Source organism: Sinocyclocheilus grahami, unplaced genomic scaffold (assembly GCF_001515645.1).
Source record: "Sinocyclocheilus grahami isolate Dianchi unplaced genomic scaffold, SAMN03320097.WGS_v1.1 scaffold84.1, whole genome shotgun sequence".
In the NCBI taxonomy this organism is placed as follows: Eukaryota; Metazoa; Chordata; class Actinopteri; order Cypriniformes; family Cyprinidae; genus Sinocyclocheilus; species Sinocyclocheilus grahami.
This window is the reverse complement of record NW_015505263.1, coordinates 746,746-753,018: the sequence shown is the minus strand read 5'-3', so window position 1 is coordinate 753,018 and position 6,273 is coordinate 746,746. Positions and strand designations below refer to the sequence as shown.

Here is a 6,273-nt window from a genome sequence, read left to right as displayed (position 1 = left end):
CAGAGACACAGACACACACACAGAGAGAGAGAGAGAGAGAGAGAAAGAGAGAAAGAGAGAGAGAGAGAGAGAGAGAGAGAGAGAGAGAGAGAGAGAGAGAAAGAAAGAAAGGAAGGAAGGAAGGAAGGGGAACAGAAGAAAGAAAGAATAAATATGAAGGAAGGAAAAATTGGGTGAAGAAAGCAAAAAAAAAAGAATCAGGGAAAGAAAAAGGAAAATAAGGAAATAGGAAGAAAGGGAAAACAGGAAAGAAGGAAGGAAGGAAGGAAGGATGGATAGATGGATGGATGGATGGATGGATGAAAAGAAGGAAGGAAAGAAGGAAAGGAATGTAGGACAAAAATAGAATGAGAGCAGGAGGAAGGAAGGAAGGACAGAAAGAAGAGTGGAAAAAAGGAGGAATATAGCAAAGATAAAAAATAAAAAGATGAAGAAAAGAAAAGAAAGAAAAATAAATGAAGGGAAGAAAGAGAAAACAGCAAATAAAAAACAAAGAAAGAAAAAGAGCAAGGCAGGAACAGGATAAGAAAGAAAAAATAAGAGGAAGGAAGGAAAAACGGGGCAAGAAGAAAGAATAAACGGGAGGAAGGAAGGATAGAAATCGAACATTAGATGAAAAAAATAGAATTTGCAAAAGAAGGAAGGAAAATAGATAAAACCAAAGAAATGAGGAAGGAGATGGAAACAAACGAATAAGGAAGAAAGGTACAACAACAAGGAAAGACATAAGGAAAGGAAAAAAATGAAAAAAGGAAGGAAGGAAGAGAAAACAGGATGAAGAAAGAATAAGAAGGAAGCAAGAAAGGGAAACTAGTATGTAGTAAGAAAGGAAAGAAGGAAAAAGAAGAAAAATAAAGAAATAAAGGTTGTACAGTGTGAAAGAGAGAAGGGCAGAGAGAGGGAGGAAGAGAAAGACAGAGAGCTTCGAGAGCTTCAACACTAGGCTCTTTGTGTTGAGATCCTGGCACTAACACACACTAACACACACACACACACACACACACACACACACTCTCTGGCTCTGGCTGGATGTGAGAGCGATGGATATTGGATGAGAAGCTGAGAGGAGATCAGTGTGAGCTAGTGAAGCGTGTGCTGGGTCAGCCATCTCTCACTTATCAATACACTGATAACTAAACATCAATGACACCTCTCATCTCCAGCTAAACTCCTGCTCAAATATACGAGACGTCTGCCAACATCTCAAGCTTTCTCTCTCTCACTCTTTCACAGCCTGAGCACTTTGTCTCTCTCTCTCGGTCTCTTGAGCCTGTGATTTTCACCCTCAATAAACAGTCACTTTTTCACCTGCCAAAGCTGTGCAAACTGTTGCATACACTACCGTTCAAAAGTTTGGAATAATTAAGATTCTCTTATGCTCACAAACGATGCATTTATTTTACAAAATACAGTAAAACAGTAATATTGTAAAATATTATTACAATTTACACGTGTTTTTTTATTTTTTTGAATACCCCAGTCTTCAGTGTCACATGATCCTCCAGACACATGATCCAGCAAAACATTATATATTTTATTATTAAATTCATAGAAATTCCAAAAGAACAGCATTTTTTACATAGAAATCTTTTGTAACATTATAAATGTCTTTACTGTCACTTTTGATCAATTGAATACATTCTTGCTCAATAAAAGCATACATTTCTTTTAAAAAATGTACAGAGGCCAAACTTTTGTACATTCCTACACTATGCAACAGCGTTTTCAAAACAGGTGACACTGAAATCTATATGAATCTATTCAGAAGCTTTTCACTCGCTATCCAAGAGAGGAAGAGGAGGGGGGAATTATTTACCCTGTAGAAAACATACCAGCCACCACAGCACAGCTGAAATGCAAGAGTACAAGATAAACAAGCACAATGCAATCAAATTGAGCAAATGTCCATTAGTGATTACCTACATTAGCACATACTTACTGAGGCTACTGCGTGTGTATATAGTGGTGTGAAAATGCTGTATGTGTGTGTCTGTGGGTAATGACGCATGCAGGTGCGCCCAACAGTATCGCCACCATATTCAGCACATATACCGTCAATGTGTGGTCTTTGGAAACAGTCATAATTGGGGAAATGCTTATTTCTTTGGTGAATTTGTGTGGAAGTTGAACAGTGTTCCAAAAACCTAGTGAGCTGCCTACCTAGGCAGCATTTTAAAGAAACCATTGGTACACTGCCATCATGAATGCTATTCAAAACAGCATAATTAACTTATTTTTACTCATTTTTTAAAAACTTATTTTAAGATTAAAGTATCACATCATTAGCTTAGAAACATGCGAATGTCAAACTCTATTGGAATTTAGTACACAATTGTCAATTTCCCAATGCAGTTCATTGCAATAATAATACATTTGAGTATTTGATTCAGTGTTGTTATTGCTAACTAAAAATAATTGATGTAACTGAAATAAAGCTAAATAAAATATAAATATTGAAAAAATAATAATAAATATTAGATGAAAAGCTTAAAATTAAAAAACTTACGTAAAGAAGAAAGGAAGAGAAAATAGGAAAAAAAAGAAAGAATACAAGGGAGGAAGGAAGAGGGAGGAATTTTCTTAAATAAAATAAAATAACATTAAATTCAATTAAATATTAGATGAAAAATGTAAACTTAATAATTAGAAATGTTGCCTTAGCAACTAACTGAATTACATTTGTTGAAGCACTAAAATGACTAAAAGTAAAATAAAAATAAAATAAAAATAAATCTATATAGAAATATGTTGTATATTCAGAATAACAGAAACTAGTGAAAATGACAAAAATGAATTAACTAGAACTAAAAATATAAAAAAGCAAATTTTAATAAATACTATATACCAGTATATTAATAATACTAAAATAACACTTATTTGATTTTAATGACTTTTTCCCCTTGTTCAATAAACAATTTCAGTACTGTTTTGGTGGCCACTTGGGCCCAATGTAAAATCAGAGTCTTAAAGCAAAACCAATTGGGAAGCATTGAAGTAAATCATGCATTGGACGGCAGCTGACTATGTAGACAGTATATACAGGAAAGCAGCTCACTAGGTTTTGGAACAGAGCTCTGGAGTGTGTGAGAGAGAAAATTAAAGACAGAGAGAGAGACAAAGGAGAAAGAGGGAAAGCGAGAGAGGGAGGGATGAGGGAGAGACACACAGGAGAAGGCGCTGTGATGTTGTGATTCCCATTAAATACCACCTGCTCCGGCTCTATAAAGCAGCAATGTGTCACACTCACACACAGCCTCTGTCGCTCCACACACACACACACACACACACAGATGCCTGCTCTACTGCCTTCACACTCCTGATACAGAGCAACACATCGACAAATATCCCTGCGCTTTATCAGAAAGAAACAACATAAATCGAGTAGAATTCCTGACATCTGCAACAAAAGAAACCCACCAGCGTTTGGGTGAATCTCACGAAACCTGTCAACAACATGTATGGATCAGAAGGGGGGAAATTTTTTTTTATATAATAAGAAATGATATTGCTTAATATTACTTCATTAAAATTCAAAAAAGGCTTTATTTTCTATATGCAAAAAACCTGATAGAAATAATTATTTATATATATATCTTTCTTATATATATATATATATATATATATATATATAAACATGGTATTATCACATTATTTATTCAAATAAGGTCATTGTATTGTGTTGTTATCATGGTCCTAATAATAAAAACATAATGCATTTCATTGATTAACATAATAAAACTACATTATAAATACGATTTAATTTATTACATAAATTTGAGCCATTAAAATACACTTGATCAGTTGAAGAGTTGAGAATCCAAACAGCAAATTAAGTTGCATTTTACAGAACAGCTTTGAACAAACGGTTCATGTGAGAAAAAAAACTTTTAAGGCTGTATCTGGGAAAAGCGAGATGATCAGATCTTTTGATTTCACATGCATGAAGACAGATAACAATGCCTCATAAACCTCAGCACTCAAAGGTACAGCTTGAACAAACAAACCAGTGAGAAAGGAGTACATCTGCAGGGCAGCAGCAGCACAAGAGAACATGGAAGGTTTGGCTGAGCTGAGCTTTGATCAGCAAGCGCATTAGAGCGTGTTAGATTAGACCAAGATCTATTCAGCATGTCAGTGCGTGCTAAAGGTGCTGTATACACACACCGACGCTTCCAGCGCAGCAGCAGTTAACAAGCTACTATCTGATTGACACGCAGCAAACAAAAGATGGGAAACTACAGGTTAATTGGTTGAAAGTGCTAAAAACATCAATGGTTGTTTTGTGAAAGGAACAGATGACATGGAGGCTATTCTGGTCAAACTGAATTCTTGTGACATTTGGAGATCTCTGAGACGAATGGTCAGTCAAGCTGCATTTTGAAGGTTATGTACAGACACAAATACTACAGTATTGCTTACTGCATACTAAGCAAGATCAGTATATAACCTATTACTATGTAGCAAAAAACAATTTCAAACATCAGAATGTGACACTGTTGCCAAATAACCATCTATATTGCATGTTTAATTTAGTGATTGCCATCAATTCATAAATTAATCTGGATTTTTAATCTACTTTTATTTTAAAAATGTCTTCATTTATGGTTTATTTTTATCAGCTAGTCAAAAAAAAAGGTTGGCTGTATTCACAACAAAATTAGCATACAGCAAACTGTGCTGCAAAAACTTAATAATGTACTGTATTCTTTACAAATGGATAGAATTTATATAATGCTACATGTATTTTTTTATAAATGTAAAAAAGATTGTTGGAATACATTTTAGAAGAAAATATTATTTCTGTCTTTCTACTTCAGAATTTCATGTTTAATTCAACTTATATACTTATATACTTATATAATAAATAATTATTTCTTTATAATTATTTGTGAATTTTAGTAGCAATGTGTGTGTGTGTGTAGATGTTATATGTTGTGATATATGTGATATTGTCACAATTCACTCGGGGAGCAAGGAACAAGGAAACGAGGAGTTCTTGAATAACACAGTCTTTAATAATCCACAGGAAAACCGAGAACAAGGAGGACATTCAACAAGTAGACCCGACAAACAAGAACTGAAAGGACTAGGGCTTTTAAAGGCAGGATAATTGGGGAGGAACGAGACACACCTGGAATCAAATTAACACAATCAACATGAGGAAGAAACTGGGTCACAGGGGCAAAAACAAGAGGAGTACAGCAGGGCCCAGGCCACAGCCATGATGTCAACCCACGGTGGAGCCGACGAAAGGAGGAGCCATGGAGGAGGAATGGCCGCCGACTCCAGGGGGCCGACCAAACGGCGGCGGAGCAGGTGGTGGAGGAGCCCAAGGCGGAGACGGAGAGCCGATGAGCCAGGGCGACGGGGAGGATCCGGAGGTCCTAGGCGGAGCAGATGGCGCCAGCGACCGACGCGGAGAAGTGGATCCGGGAGGCTGCGGTGGAACCAGAGCGACAGAGGACTGAGGTAGAGCCGAGGGGATGAAGGAGCCTGACAGAGCTGGAGGGACGGAGGGACGAGGCGAAGCCAGAGGAGTGGAGTCCCGAGGCACAGGATGGTCGACGCCAGACCAAGGTGGAGCCGGAGGGACGAGGGAGCCTGGCGGAGCTTGTGGACTGCCGGGCCATGACGGAGAGGAGGGAGCTAGGAGCCATGGTGGAGCCGACAAGTCAACGAGCAGAGGCGGAGTCCAGGCCTCGGAGGCTGGAGGCGGAGTCAAGGGAGACTCCAGCCATGGCGACGCTGATGGTGGGCTGAGGGCGAGCAGAGGGGCTGCCAGACGACAGCGATGGAGGAGGCTGGAGCGGGTGGGAGGGTGTTTATTTTCGAGGAGCGGCCACAGGAGGGCGCTGGAGAATCGGAAGCCCCCTCAGGGCTGGACGAGGAAACCAAGGACGAAGGAGGGCTGGACGGGACCAGCGGAGACGACGGAGAGAGGAGAGGGGACAGTTCGATCTCCAGATCAAACTCCCAGTCTATGAGATCCCCCTCCCCGTTTTGGCCCTTTTGCCGCGCCATGCTCGGCTCACCCTCAGCTGCGGTGCAGGGGGCGGAGATCCTCTCCGCGCTCACACCGTCCGTGGCTTTCTCCCTCATGGCAGGCATTGTTGCCGGCTCACACACCTTGACTGACGTCACGGCCTCTAGCTCCGCGGCGATCCTCAGCTCTGTAGCTCTCTTTAGCAATGGCTCGTCGGTCGCGGCGGGCTCTAGCTCTCTGTCTGCGGGGGACTCTGACTGTTGCTCCGCCCAGCGGGGGGGGGTTTGGCT

The 6,273-nt window shown here is 39.9% G+C and overlaps 1 protein-coding gene across 4 annotated transcripts in view; it reads right to left on the bottom strand.

Moving 5' to 3' along the window:
- LOC107586580 (A-kinase anchor protein 6-like) overlaps positions 1 to 6,273 on the bottom strand; it is a 148,803-nt gene that overhangs the window by 49,827 nt on the left and 92,703 nt on the right. The window lies entirely within an intron of this gene.